The sequence below is a fragment of the Thermobia domestica genome, unplaced genomic scaffold (genome assembly GCF_964235325.1).
Source record: "Thermobia domestica unplaced genomic scaffold, izTheDome1.hap1.1 HAP1_SCAFFOLD_660, whole genome shotgun sequence".
NCBI classification, from domain to species: domain Eukaryota; kingdom Metazoa; phylum Arthropoda; class Insecta; order Zygentoma; family Lepismatidae; genus Thermobia; species Thermobia domestica.
This window is the reverse complement of record NW_027656370.1, coordinates 53451-68551: the sequence shown is the minus strand read 5'-3', so window position 1 is coordinate 68551 and position 15101 is coordinate 53451. Positions and strand designations below refer to the sequence as shown.

Sequence of the window (15101 nt, the reverse complement as noted above, 5' to 3'; positions counted from 1 at the left end):
TCATGTAGCAGTATTAATGCTGGAGAAGGGGTTCTGGTTGGAAATTGGCGATTTGTTGGAAGTAGCGAGCATGAGAGATGCGAAACGCAAGTCGGAATTTCTGTTCTGACAGTAGGATGTACGTATAGAGGCTTATACAACTTCTATACTGTGCTGTGAGGGGCGAATAATGCGTTAGAAACCTGAATCTTGTCCTTTATCTTGTTTACGTGGTCTTGGGTTCGATTTCTTTCTTTTGCGGTAGTGTCTATTGTGATTTACATGTAAATTAATGACACTTCGTAGCGGGTTACTAAAATAAAGAGTAATACAAATATGAGATGTAGGTTAATGCATTGTATACTTCACATTATTTACTAAAGAAAGGCAGTAGTTACAAGAAACCTAGGCTCGCTCGTTGGGCACAGTAGCAAATGAGTTCTGAGATCAGAGAATAAGAGTAGTTGCGTATTACAAACCATATACATATAACACATATCACACAAATATGAATATCGACCTTGCAAAGAATAAATCGTACTTAAGTGTGCATTTAATGTCATTACTATGTTGCAAAAGAAATTTAGGAAAGTTTTCTGATCCGCTCTGTTCATGATGTCATTGGGGCATAGTAATGAACAATAATAAATGTCGAGAACATATTGAACAGAGTAATTTCAGCCAAGCCAACGCAAGAGAGAAACATGAGTGCTTTAAGAATGTTGGAAATTCCTTTGTCTAGCATGAAGTACATGAGAATATGTGGTATGAGGTTTTCTTCCATTGCTGAGAATCTGGGCTCGACTGTCCTGTCCTCTGGGTAATATGAGCCCGATGTACGCAAATATCAAAAAAATGTAGCTAGCGACAATACAAAAGGTAATGATCTTATAATTAATAATGTAGTGGGAACTAAGCACATCGCTGTTTGGAGTATTCTAAAGTTAGTGTGACTTCCTATGGGCTTCAATTACGATCGACGACTACACATATACTAATTAATCGAATAGCAGCGAGAATTTCGAATGAAACTAAGCAACTATCTCAGACACTTTTGATGAGTCTGTATATCGAAAACAATTCATTTCAATCGTAAATCTCCTCTATAAAGGGGTTTGTGGCCCTCATAAGGGCCGATTTGTATGAGATATAGGTCTTACATTTATGCCTTCTTCTCAGTTTTCTTGGGCAGAAGTACAGCTTGAATGTTGGGCAAAACACCACCCTGAGCGATTGTAACTCCAGACAACAACTTGTTTAATTCCTCGTCGTTACGGATAGCTAACTGCAGATGACGTGGAATAATCCTAGTCTTCTTGTTGTCACGAGCAGCGTTGCCTGCCAACTCAAGAACTTCAGCTGCCAGGTATTCCATGACTGCAGCCAAATACACGGGAGCGCCAGCACCAACTCGTTCGGCATAGTTACCCTTTCGCAAAAGACGATGGATTCTGCCTACTGGGAATTGAAGGCCAGCCCTGCTGGAGCGGGACTTGCTCTTTCCCTTGACTTTTCCACCTTTGCCGCGACCAGACATTGTTCAATATTCTTTCGTAATAAGATGAGAGGAAAAATTGCGGCCTCCCATGAATCAAGTCAGTTTTGTTACTACTTCAAGCGTGCACCCGAGTGCATCAAATGAAAAGCAAGGCAGTTGGCGCGAATTGAAACACGTACTGTAATTTAAATGAAGTCGATAAATCGGCGGACACATCTAATTTTGCTGAACGAGTGAGTCATCATGCCACCAAAAACTAGCGGAAAGGCTGCAAAGAAGGCTGGTAAAGCCCAAAAGAATATCTCCAAGGGAGATAAGAAGAAGAAGAGGAGGAGGAAGGAGAGCTATGCCATTTACATCTACAAAGTTTTGAAGCAAGTGCATCCTGACACTGGCATATCTAGCAAAGCTATGAGTATCATGAACAGCTTTGTTAATGACATCTTCGAGCGTATTGCTGCTGAAGCTTCTCGTTTGGCCCATTACAATAAGCGGTCAACTATCACCAGCCGGGAAATCCAAACAGCTGTGCGCCTTCTTTTGCCTGGTGAACTTGCCAAGCACGCTGTAAGTGAGGGTACGAAGGCTGTTACCAAGTACACAAGCTCTAAGTAAAAATCTTCTTCAAGATTTTTCATTTCAAACGGTCCTTGTCAGGACCAACACATTATTCGAAAGAGTTAAATCACGAAATTTGCTTCATTCTGTTATGTAGAAACACGTTGAAATCCAATTTCTATATGCTGTTAGTAAAAAAGTAAAGCACATAGCGGAGATGTGTCGTGCTTGTATACGAAAGGCATTTACTCGCCGGAGATCTACACTTAGTCATAATAATTTACTTTTAAAAAGTGGTAATACATTCCGTGTTAAGTATAGTAGTAGGTGCACACGGATCGGAAATCAGGTTATTTTAATGTGCCGTGCAAATAAACAGGCTGTTAGTGTAAGAAATAGTGGGTATAACGCTTAGAATATCGATTAATCGCTATGAAATAATGTTGATAAATTATCTCTTGAAAGTACTATAAAATTAATGTTTCTAGTATTTTCGTACTTGAAGGATAATGAAATTTGAAAAAGAGATGCCAACAGCACCTGGTGTTCCCAGGCGGTCACCCATCCAAGTACTGACCAGGCCCGATGCTGCTTGACTTCGGTGATCGGACGAGAACCGGTATATTCAGCATGGTATGGCCGTTGGCGAATGCATATGGCTTCGAGTGAGTTATTGTAGCTACGTAGGTTTGTCGGTGAATACTCAAAAAGACCAGCGCGTGGAAAGCGTTGCTAATTGTTTTAAGTAATGCATGATTACGAAATTATCGTGGTGAACGATGTGAGAATATTCGTCTTTGTGAAAAACAAAATTAGAAAAAGTATACCAACAGCACTGGTGTTCCCAGGCGGTCACCCATCCAAGTACTGACCAGGCCCGATGCTGCTTGACTTCGGTGATCGGACGAGAACCGGTATATTCAGCATGGTATGGCCGTTGGCAACTACCTTTTCTTCAATGTCCTGTTAAGGAAGTATGTTTTAAGTAAGAATTGACATTATTAACTATAAAGGCAAGCATATTAACGTCGTTAACATTACTTGGAATATACTAATATTCGAATAAATATTTGAATGTTCGAATGATGAGTGATTCGGATGTTCATAGTGCCACTGTGTCCTATCGAGTTTACTATCACGAACCACGTATGAAATTGTATATAAATAAATAAAAATAAATCCTTTATTAAGTATTGATTACAGGAAAAAGGCAAACTTACATTCTTTAATGTACACAATGAAATGTATGAAAGATATTTTTAAGATATGTTTCACTTACCCTTTATAACGCAAGGTAGTTTTCAGTGTAGCATTCTCTTCAGCTGCGAGATAACGTAAGGCAGATGATCATTCAGTCGTGAAGCACTAAAATGTAATATACATTTTAACTATTATCGATAAGAATTATTTACTGCAGGGATGCAAATAAAGTGAGGCAAATTAGTAAATAAAAACCGATACTGTAACTGATAATATAATTAGTTGTATCTGTATTAGTTGTATATACAGTAATCGCACGATTATCCGCGGAGTTGGATGTTGGCATAATCGCGCATAATCAGCAGTATGAGCAGAAAAGGGAAATGAAATGAAATATTTAGATTTACGTCGCATACTTATACCGGTTACGCTAAAGGAGACGGTGATGATGAGTACTGAATGAAGAAAGTGGGAGGAAACGGGAGAAACCCGAGAAAACCCATGAGCACGGTCTTTATGCACGACAAAGTTCACACGGCACGAGCTGGGATTGAATCAGGGACCCCAAGCACCGGAGGCCAAAAAACGGACAAAAAGTCTTTCGTGCAACTTTCGTTTTCGGTAAAAAGTTTACACATAATTTAGAAAGAGTAGTTTTCTGGTCTTTTTATTTCACAAGTTGGTTCATGTCTATATTTTTTACATGCATAAAAAATTTTTCAACTCCCTTGCTTATTTCCTGTTAAAGACCTCTACCTCTGATTGTATTTTTTGCACATATTCTTATTGTTTTCAGACAACATTTCTAAAAGCGTAATTTATCGTCAGCAAGAAAAGAAAAGGAAAGCCTCGGATAGTGGAATGTGTACTGTATATATATATATATATATATATATATATATATATATATATATATATACGTATTAGTATATAGTTTTATTTTATACGTCTCCTATTATTACACAATGTGCAGATATTGTCAAAGCGCAAGTAAATATGTATAACTCCCCGTTCTGCACTTAATAACTTGAAAGAAGTTCGGGGAAGGTAGTGTAACAGAAAGTGCAAACAGAAATGAGGGTTTAAAGGCATTTAATATTATTCCGTAGTAGTATGATTTTTTGTAAAAAAAAATATATATATATATATATATATATATATATATATATATATATATATATCTAAACATACATATTCAATGATATAGTAAGAGGTTAGCAGCACTGATAGAACTGCAGAAAGTACAAAACCGTTAATAAGAAAGAGAGAGAGATGGTGGCCGCTTTTGTGCTTTTCATTGGCTAATTCCGAATTGCGCGCGAATACGTACGAGATTTCTTTCTTTTTCCTCTTCGCAGCCCAGATGTTGCCAATTAGAAGTTTTTAGTACTACATTTGTATGAAAATGTTGCCTTTAAGAAATGTGGTTTGCATACAGAGAAAAGAGCAAAATGAATATTTACCTTAGTGGGCATGAAAAAAGACGAAACATTTTGCAAGATGGACACACGAACTTCCTTAATGCAGGCGTTCAGTACATTATTGTAAAGAAAAAAACACTAAAAAGAATTACTTCAATATCCCTAGCAACATTCAACAATTCATAGAGAAAAATCTTTATTTTGAGAACAATGGAAAACTATGTAATTGTAGATAACTACTAAATTTAATGATTAAGGAAAACGTTTAGGCCCGGCCCTTCAGAAAGAAAGTGCACAGAATATTCTCTCATGGAAGCAATTGCAAAATCAACATTTTGTTTGCAGTTATAATTAGAGGATCTATATACAGGGTGTTCGAAAAAGAATGTATCCTCTTGAAAGAAAATATTCTCTGGGCCCCTAATCCTTTATATACCGAAAGGAAGTTTGTATAGCATTTTTTCTTACCTTCGTTAGAAGAATTGAAAGTGACTACTATCGTGACACGGGAGATATTTAATCGATAGTCGAATTACTCACATACTCGAATGAACACGTCTCTTGTAAGGAGAGGAAAGGCTTCTGTGATCCGCTATCGCAGCTGTGTCATATCTGCAGAGAATGTTAGGACACAAACGTGATCTTTGAGAGCCTCGTGAAAAGAAGTCGCATAGTATCATGTGTGGAGACATCGGGGCCATCTGAAGAACGCTTCATCATTAGGACCAAGGGCGAGTTACGAAACACTCTGGGATATATTTATTAACATAACTTCTCGTCATTCTGCAAGTGTGGTGGAGCTCCATCCTATTGGAAAAGGAAACCTCGGGAGCCCTCTTCATGTGTAGGTATCGTTCACATCTGAAGCATGTGAAGATAGATTACTGTACTATCGTGTACCTAAAATCATTTTCTACGAATACGAACATGTCTACACTGAAGCAGTGCAGCTCTTTTTCTCTTTTTTTTGGTCATGTATTGTAACGCGGGGCAATGCACACAATAACATGTAATGTTGTGTATCATCATAAAGGGCCAGGGCGATGATTGGATCTTGATGGACGTGGAGAACTGATAGGTGATGTGAGTGGTATTGTGATCTATGGTTGTATGTTTACTGATGAATGCATAAGGAGAGGTGAAGGGGTTGCCTTTTTTTTTATGTCGATCGGGAGGGAAGCGATTGGGAAACTTTTGACTTTGTTTTTCAACCGAATATATTGATTGAATAGGTCGCCGACAATTTTACGGGGCGTCACGTCGTTGCCTTTTTCATGTCGATCGCGAGCGAAGCGAGCGTTTTTTTTTTTTTTTTTTTTTTTTTTTTTTTTTTTTACCGACAATATGTATTGAATCGGTTGCCAACACCTTTAGGGGCGCGTCACGTCCTTCTTTCTGTGCTGATCGCGAGCGAAGCGAGCGCGAAATTTTTGACTTTTTTTTTTTTTTTTTTTTTTTTTTACCCACAATATTTATTCAATCGGTCGCCAACACTTTTAGGGGTGCGTCACGTCCTCTTTTCTCTGCTGATCGCGAGCGAAGCGAGCGCGAAATTTTGACCTTTTTTTCTCTTTTTAATTCTTTTTTTTCTTTAAGAAAAAATATTGATTTCATAGGTCGCGAACATTTTTACGGGATGCAACATCGTTTATTTGTTTTTCCAACCGTCTTTCTGTCTTGAGCCCCCGCCAAGTTAACTTTATGGTGGACAAAAACTATGTGCGGTGGGTTACCGCGGGGTTCTCCCGTTTCCTCCCACTTTCTTCATTCCACCACCATTTCAATCATTTCTCATAATCAGCGCCTCTTTTAGCCTAAGCGGCATAACGTGGGACGTAAAACAAAGATTTCCTTTAGTTGCTTTCTGTCTTGATTACGAGCGCGAAATTTTTTACTTTTTTTTTCTTTCTTTTGATATTATTCATTTAATAGGACGGCAACACCTTTACGGGCCGCCGCGTCGTCGTTTACACTTCTTCAGCCCATATTCTTTCTGCTTGTTCGTTTTCCGGCATCTTGTTATCACCGCCCGCGGCAATGCCTATGTCTTTCATCGCTTTTTGAAGCAAATCTTTAATAAATATGCACTCTCACATTTGTACTAATATGCATACCACAGTGGATAGACTGTAACTAGGAAAGCAGAAGCCTGCATATCATATTATTTAACAGTTGAAAGTGAACTGTCATTTTAAGTTTGATTTTGATCAGATGAGTGCAGTTCAACTCGTCGACAATTGTGAAGATTCTCGAGGTTAGGGACCATCCATTTTGTGCTTTGTAATGAAAATGGCTGCAGCCAAACTTCTCTGATCTGAATGAAACTTGGCATGATGATACATCTTGACCTGCTCTACAAGTTTATTTAGTATTTTCCGTTGCGCAGGCTTTTGCTTCTCCAGGTTCTCCCATGGAACTGAGAAACGTATTCAGTCGAACTTCTGCGGTAAGTCAGTATATCATCCTGAGAAGTTTGATCGAGATAGCAGAGGTTCGACTATTCGTTTTTCAATTCCATGTGATATTACAACACGGTGAACTAAATTTATATAGAAACACTTTGATTTTGTTTTGTTTTTTGCTAGCATTAAACTGAGAAAATGTTATTCAATAGACAGAGAACACCACTCAAAGAAAAGTACATCATAAGAATATATATATGGTTGCTGTGGTTCTCGGTTTAATTTGCTAGTTAAGAAACTTGCTCTAAATAAGTACATCTTACAGGTGAAAAACTAAGCCAGGCGATAGAATTAAATATAAAGTTATACACTTTTATTTTACGTTTACTAGTGTTGGGTTACTACTGTAAAATAAGTCAGTATATATGAAAGATAACTGTATTAGGTACTATTTTCCACCGGCGGTGTATTCTTGCATAGTGTACTTAATGTTTACAAGCGGGGCGCTACTAGTATGGATGCATGACAAGTGCTATTGAAACTCGAAAACTAACTGGTTTCCACTACCCTTGCTTATACGTATACCCGCGTCGCCTTCGCTCCTGTTCACTTTGGACGCACATTCTTGCTATCGCTCAGGCCCCCAGCTTTCTCCTGTTTTGGCTCCCTTAAATAGTATTCGTGCTTTTTATTGGCCACCTGGCAAAGCACTTGTAATGATTTTACACCAGTAACTCTAAAATACATGTGTATTACTTTATTTAATTCTGTCGTCTGCAGAATTTTTTTTTTTTCGTACAAATATGCCTTTTCATGCAGAACACTGAATTTTGCCTGTAAATTTTTGAGAATATGCTGTGACGAAACTTGAGCACCGTTCTTCTTTTCTTTCTTATCACGAGTCTTCTTTAGCCTAATGAGCACAATCATCACACGATAACGACTATTCTTTTCATTTAACTTGTAAACAAGTTGAACTAATAATAATAATTGATGTACAAAGGAGAAGTGTCCTACATATTTGAGGTAAAAAATAAAATAAATATACTTCTACTTCATCCGTGTTTACAAAGTTAAATGTTATCGATTTACAAAAAATGGTCACCTATCCACACACTGACCAGGCTCGACACTGCTTGACCATACATATTAAAACATCGGTCCCACTGAATACACAAGTAGTAAGCACATTCACATAAAAATAATTAGGATTACAGTATATAAAATGCGTTAATTAAAATAGCAAATGCCTTACCTTATCACAGGCGATCCAAAGCCACTGCACATCATCTGCTACGCACACTATATTCCTCCAATATTTCACTCACTTCCTATATCACGCAACAGAAAATATTAATAAAATTCACTTAGCAACATTTTCATTTTTAATCAACAATACGTATAACAATTAAGAATAAAATTAATTGTGAGCACATTGTTATAATTAGAATACTGTTTTTATTCGTTTACAAATATGGGATTAATATAGAGCTGGCAGCAACAATATATACAACTCATCCTGTATGTATCGTAAATCCTAACTTGAGAAGACATCTCTGACGCAAACAATGAGACAAGAAATCAAATACTATATCCGACACATTTGGGGTTTATTGAACTTCAATGTTGGAAGATACCACCTTGTCGGTAGTACAAATGTAATATCCTTACAACACGCGGAACTTTTGCCAGGCATATCTAGGAATTTGGGAAGATTAATTGATATCCTTAATGTGCAATGTATGATTATGACGCATTGTTATGTACACGCAGACGGAACCAGGACAATCTATAGATGACATTTGCACTGTGTTTGGACAATTTGTTCGCAGAAAATAACCGTTTTTGTCTATGAATACTTGAGAACATGGAAGGTATGAGATATACATTTTATGCGCAAATATTATAATACAAATCATTGTTAGTTTGGTGGATGCGTGAAAGAAAGAAAAGGAGTAGATTTTTGCAGACGTCCGGATATAAAGCGAGAACTGAGAATACGCATCTATAACATCTATTTTCTTTGTGTTAATGATATCGATGAACTAAACGGGGAAACTAAAATACAACTGTTTGCAGTATAATTCGAAGTATAGTCAAGTGCAGAGGCGTACTCACGGGGTGTCCACCGGGTGCGGACTCCTCGCAAAAGTTCCTAAGTGAACATACATTTGCAGACTTTCTCATTAAATGTAGTTATTAACAGGGAAAATATTGATGTATCATCAATATAAATCTGATCTTACACTTCATCTGTACTCTGTCTGTATTATGTTTTTGTGAAAAAGTAAGTGGAATATTTATCGTGTTTTCGAATGCAGAATAATAGTATATAGACATAGTGGCTTGTAGTATTGGAACCTTGCCCCCCGAAGCTTGGATCCCTTAGAAGAAAAAAAAATGCATGCGCGCCTGGTGAAATGGTTAACGAATTCAGTTCACTCGATGAATCGACAGATAGTAATACACATTTCGACAGATCGACAGCATTCGACAGATACAGACATATGAAAGTAGCACAAGAATTAGGCGAAAGTCCGTGCGTTTCCTCAATTCACGTAGGAAACAACAGAAAATATCAACTACCATAAAATAATCCGTATATATATTTAATTTATTTGGAATAAAATAAATATAGAAACAACCTGTTCATACATAACTACGGTAAGTGCGTTAATTGCTAACGTAAGAACAAATATGAAACAAGGCACAAAATAAAAAAGAAAAATAAAGTTAAAGGGAATAAATATTTAGGCTTGATTGTCATTCGTATTAAGAAGCTGGGTAATAAAATGTTAAAATCTACAGAAAATTATGAAATTAAATCAGGATTTGAAATAAAAGTCTATACATTGGAAGTAGGCCAGGGAGTTTGCAAGGCAGATGTGTGCGACACGCGTTACTTTATAGATTCCCTTCATTGAACTATAGTAAGCAGTACGAAGATGGTACTTTGCGTATAATCACAGGAAGGATTGAAGTTAATTACCATGGTAATATAATTATTTATTGATAAGTATTTCCATGTTAAATTATGAAAATTATAAGCACAAGGAGGGTGAAAAAGTAGTGTGACCGACTTAGCAATGACTGAAACATAAAATAGAAAAGCGAATAAAAACAAATGCCTTTTGAGTTATGTGGAATAAAGTTTCTTCTAGCCAGTAAGGAAGAATAGGATCTGGTGCATTCATTGAATACCTGAAAAAAATCGTTTATCAAAATAGAAGGAAACACACTTATCGTTGTGGCAACTACGAACTTCTGTTTACCTCAGCCCGCCTCAGCAAGTGCTTTCTATCCGGTCCGCGCTCCGTAACCAAACTCAACGCTGCCTGCTAGCGAAAATTTCATTCTTCAGTATCGTTGAGTTTATTGCAGAAAGCAATGGCAGATACGGCATCAGCACCTGCAGCCCCGGCACAGGCTTCTCCTAAGAAGTCTGCAAAGCCTAAGAAACCAAAAACAACACCTTCTCATCCAAGAACATCAGAAATGGTGAACAACGCCATCAAGAATTTGAAGGAAAGGGGAGGAAGTTCACTGCAAGCTATTAAGAAATACATCTCTCAGAACTACAAAGTGGATGCCGAGAAGCTTGCTCCATTTATCAAGAAATACTTGAGAAGTGCAGTTGCTTCTGGGTCTTTGGTTCAGACCAAGGGAAAAGGTGCATCTGGATCGTTTAAGCTTAGTGCTTCATCGCTGAAGGAGAAGCCTGAAGGTGGATCTTCAACCAAGGCGAAACGATCAGCATCAAAGGAGAAGAAGCCTGCGAAAAAGCCAGCAGCTAAACGTCCCAAGAAGACTGGTGAAAAGAAAAAGGCTGCTGCTCCCAAACCTAAGAAATCACCATCTAAAGTGAAGAAGGCAAAAACTCCCAAGAAGCCAAAGGCCCCGAAGCCAAAGAAGGCTACAGCAAAACCGAAAAGTGCTAAGAAGGCTGCACCAAAGAAGAAGTAAATGTGTCAGTAAATCATCTGACATTTTAAAACGGCTCTTTTTAGAGCCATCAAATACTTTGAGAAGAGTAAAATTGTGCTTTTCCTATCATTATCACATGTTCATTCATAGCAATGTATAGTATACACGCAAGGGACTTTGAGTTTTCTTTTTAACCGAAGCACTTCTTGATGTAAGTGCTTTATAACAGAGGGGAATTGAGGGTGGGGAAAGAAAGCTTTCACGGGTGTCAAGAATGGTGTACTCGAAAAAAAATGGGGAACACATTACGTAATGTCAATTTGTGATCACTTACTTTTTCCTTGTTCCTATCTTCAAGTAGCGAAACAGTACAGAAAACGCACTTAATGCATTTGTTAGAAAAACTTTTGCAGGCTGACTGGGTTCGATTCTCGGTGGGAGCTCAAATGTTTCGCATTGCACGTTAATAAGTAGGTCCACGTTTGAAACAGCCTTGCTGCTGAAAGGGACACTAAACTAAAATCAACTCTTTTCAAGGCTGGGGTGAAAGAAATGTTCGAACTTATTACAACTCGTGAAAGTGAAGTAGACTATGTTTCAATTTAACGTCGTACTATTATGATTTTTATGATAAAGGAGACGGGTGATTACGCCTAATGAATGATGGAAATACTGGTGTAATGAGAAAGTGTTAGGAAAAGGGAACACGCTAATAACCACGGATACCGTCTTATAATTCGTAATATTGCTATAAAGAAAAATAGTAACACCAGCAGAAATGTAGGTGTACAATTGAACTGATGTTAAGTACAAACAGACACTTAAAGAAAGTTTAGTTTAACGTTTGCATTCAACAGCAGCGACCTCTGACAAAATAATATTACTTTTGCTACCTTGGAAGAAGTACATATTTCGCCTGCGAGTTCTATCAGATTAATAACGTTGAGAAGGGCAAACAGTGGTTGAATCGAAGTTAAGTTATGCAACATATGGCAAAATCGAACCCTTGACCACATAAAACGAAGATAATCAATCGGTAAACATAGGGGAAAACTAAAGAATATACTTGAAAGATAGGATGATATACGAAACGACAGGAAAACGAAGGTAGATGTATTAACTATGCAACATACGGCGTGAGAATTTAAAAAAAAAAGATAACAAGTATGGACAAGATCCTTGTTAGGATAACAGCATCTCTAAGTAGTGTATTGGTCCTAAAAAGGACCGTTTTTGAACTCAGTGCCAGAACTTCAAACTTAAGCACGTTCCCCACGGATGCGGCGAGCAAGCTGAATGTCCTTAGGCATGATTGTGACTCTCTTTGCGTGAATAGCACACAAGTTGGTGTCTTCGAAAAGCCCTACAAGGTAAGCTTCACTTGCCTCCTGTAAAGCCATGACAGCTGAGCTTTGGAAGCGAAGATCTGTCTTGAAATCTTGTGCAATTTCTCGGACGAGTCGTTGGAAGGGCAGCTTGCGGATGAGCAATTCAGTGCTCTTCTGGTAACGACGAATTTCTCGGAGAGCCACAGTACCAGGCCTGTAACGATGGGGCTTTTTCACTCCACCGGTAGCTGGAGCACTCTTTCTTGCAGCTTTGGTGGCAAGCTGCTTTCGAGGAGCTTTGCCTCCAGTAGATTTCCTAGCTGTCTGCTTGGTACGTGCCATTGCAACTGTCACGACTTGTTTCAAATAATTGCGCGCTGAACGAACGAACGAACGAAAATAATTACTTTACTCTGCCAAGCAGGCAGAGATGGGCCTCTAGCAATCCTGCTATTTTACCCAGGGCTTCTCTTCACTTTTGTGGCAGGTTGAAACTGAAACAAGTCACTTTGCACTCTGGTTTTGATTCTTCGAGTGCGCTGCCGATGTTGTGTGTTCCCGATGTTCTTGAGTTTTCTTCTTGAGAAGTGGTCCTGTATTTGTGGTCCTGTACCTGTGGTCCTGTACTCTGGCTGATGATGTCTTCTTCGCTAGATTTGATTACGATGCATTGTAATCCATGGGGAATTACCAAAGAAAGAAGCACTTGGCACTAAGTTCAAAAACATTGAGTGTGAATGAAATATACTGAGGGTGTTATTTTCTTGTTTGAGATTTAGGGTGATGTGTGCTAGGTGATGGTGGGTGGAGTTTGGTTTGTAGTGTTAGGTGCGGTCGTGTTCTTCTCTGTAGTTGTGGGGGGTGTGATGTCGGAACAGTAGATGTTAAGGTTTCCTTTGGTTGTGGTGTGGATATTAAGGTGTTTGCGAAAGATATGGCGGGTGACTTTTGATATAGCTTGGTGAAGGGTTTTCTGGTGGGGGGGATCGGTGATGGTAGAGAGGATGGAAGCTGTCCATATGAGTATGCATTCGATGGCGCCTTCAATCGCTGCATTGATCTTGGCATCTATATCTGTATCTTGAATTTCTTGTTCAGATTCTGTGTCCTCTTCTTTTCTTGGTTCTTCTTGTTCTTTTTCTTCATCTGCTTCTGAGGATCTGTTTGTGCGTGTCTGACAAGGGCCGGAATCTGGAAGTGGTGGGAATTCGAACTGATTGAGTAGGTTTGGGATAGTCTGTCTGCGTTGGTTTGTATGTGGCCTCTGGGGACATTCGCTGCTGCCTGTTCGATGTCCTAAGCATTTGCAGGTGGCACAAAACCATCGGTTGATGGGTTTGTTGCAAGGCTGATTGTGAGTCTCACCACATCTGAAGCACACTCTTGGGCGTGTACATATTTGTGTACCATGATCATAGCCGTAACAATTGTGGCACGGTATAGGTCTGGCTGAGGAGCGGGATGCTTCAACTCTGTGCAGCTTGTCTTGAATGTAGATTCCTTCAGCGATGAGCTTGTTCACCGTTGCAAAACTATGTGTGAAGAGACGAATCAGGGGCAGTGGTCCTGTTGCATTCTGGATGCGGGTGATGTTATTGAAATTCACCATTTGCTTGTCTAGATTGTCTTCAATGGTTGCGATGTCCAAAGTTTTATCAACTCCCCTGATTACACATGTATAAGTATGTCTTCTTTTGTTTGTGTTTGGTTGTTTGCCAGGAGGAGGCAACTTGCCGTCAGCTCGATCGATGTCTTCTTGGGAAGTGATGTTTGTGATTTTAACTTTTGGACCAAAGTCCCTTGGTGAGAATTTTGTGATGAAAGCGTCTATTGCTTCCCTGGTTTCGATTATGATGTGGAATCCTTCTCCATTGAGTGTTGGTCTGCCACGAAGATGTCGGCGGTGTTCAGGAATGCCAGTCTTGATATAATCAAAGAATGCGTCTTGTTCGTAAAAATGAGCAGCTAGGTTGGTAAGGACGTAGTGACGAGTGGGAGGGGGTTGGGAGTCAGAAGGGTTGGTGCAGGTAGTTGTCTTGGGATCGGTGGTGCAGTTAGTGTTTGTGTCTGTGGTGGTGCAACTTGTATTCTTCTCTGTGACTGCTGGTGAGGTACATGTAACAGGATCTGTGTTTGTGTTACTAACAGTTTTCTTCTGTGTGGATTTCTTAGTACGTTTGCGAAGCACCATGATAGCTGAGTTCACACACGTTCACTCTACGCGATCTTCTTCTCGAATGAATTGCGCGCTGAATGAAGTCAAGTTATATAAAGAGCAAAACCGTTAAATCAAGCTATTTCTCATTGGATAAAGTCAGTCGAAAAGGACAGTTCTCATTGGCTTAGACACGTTTTGTGTTTTTCCTCCGTGCTTTCCCTGCATGATCGAAGGAACAAAACCACGAGTCTTGGGCTGCTTGGGCTTGTATTTCTCGTGTGTGGTGAGCGAAGCAGTAACATATCGAAATGACAGGACGTGGAAAAGGAGGCAAGGGTCTTGGCAAAGGAGGTGCCAAGCGCCACCGTAAAGTTCTTCGTGACAACATCCAGGGTATCACCAAACCCGCTATTAGGCGTCTTGCTCGCCGTGGTGGTGTGAAGCGTATCTCTGGTCTCATTTATGAAGAGACCCGAGGAGTATTGAAAGTATTCCTGGAGAACGTAATCAGAGATGCTGTTACATACACAGAACACGCCAAGAGGAAGACAGTGACAGCTATGGATGTTGTGTATGCCTTGAAGAGGCAAGGAAGAACCCTGTACGGTTTCGGAGGTTAAGTTGGGGTTCCTC

At 39.2% G+C, this 15101-nt stretch overlaps 2 non-coding genes across 2 annotated transcripts; both read right to left on the bottom strand.

The window, feature by feature from the left end:
* Nucleotides 1-2563: 2563 nt before the first annotated feature.
* LOC145677155 (5S ribosomal RNA) lies at nucleotides 2564-2682 on the bottom strand. The gene has a single exon (XR_014129652.1). It is a non-coding gene; the product is annotated as a 5S ribosomal RNA (ribosomal RNA).
* A 177-nt stretch (nucleotides 2683-2859) lies between these two features.
* Nucleotides 2860-2977, bottom strand: LOC145677152 (5S ribosomal RNA). Its single transcript, XR_014129649.1, has one exon. It is a non-coding gene; the product is annotated as a 5S ribosomal RNA (ribosomal RNA).
* Nucleotides 2978-15101: the final 12124 nt, after the last annotated feature.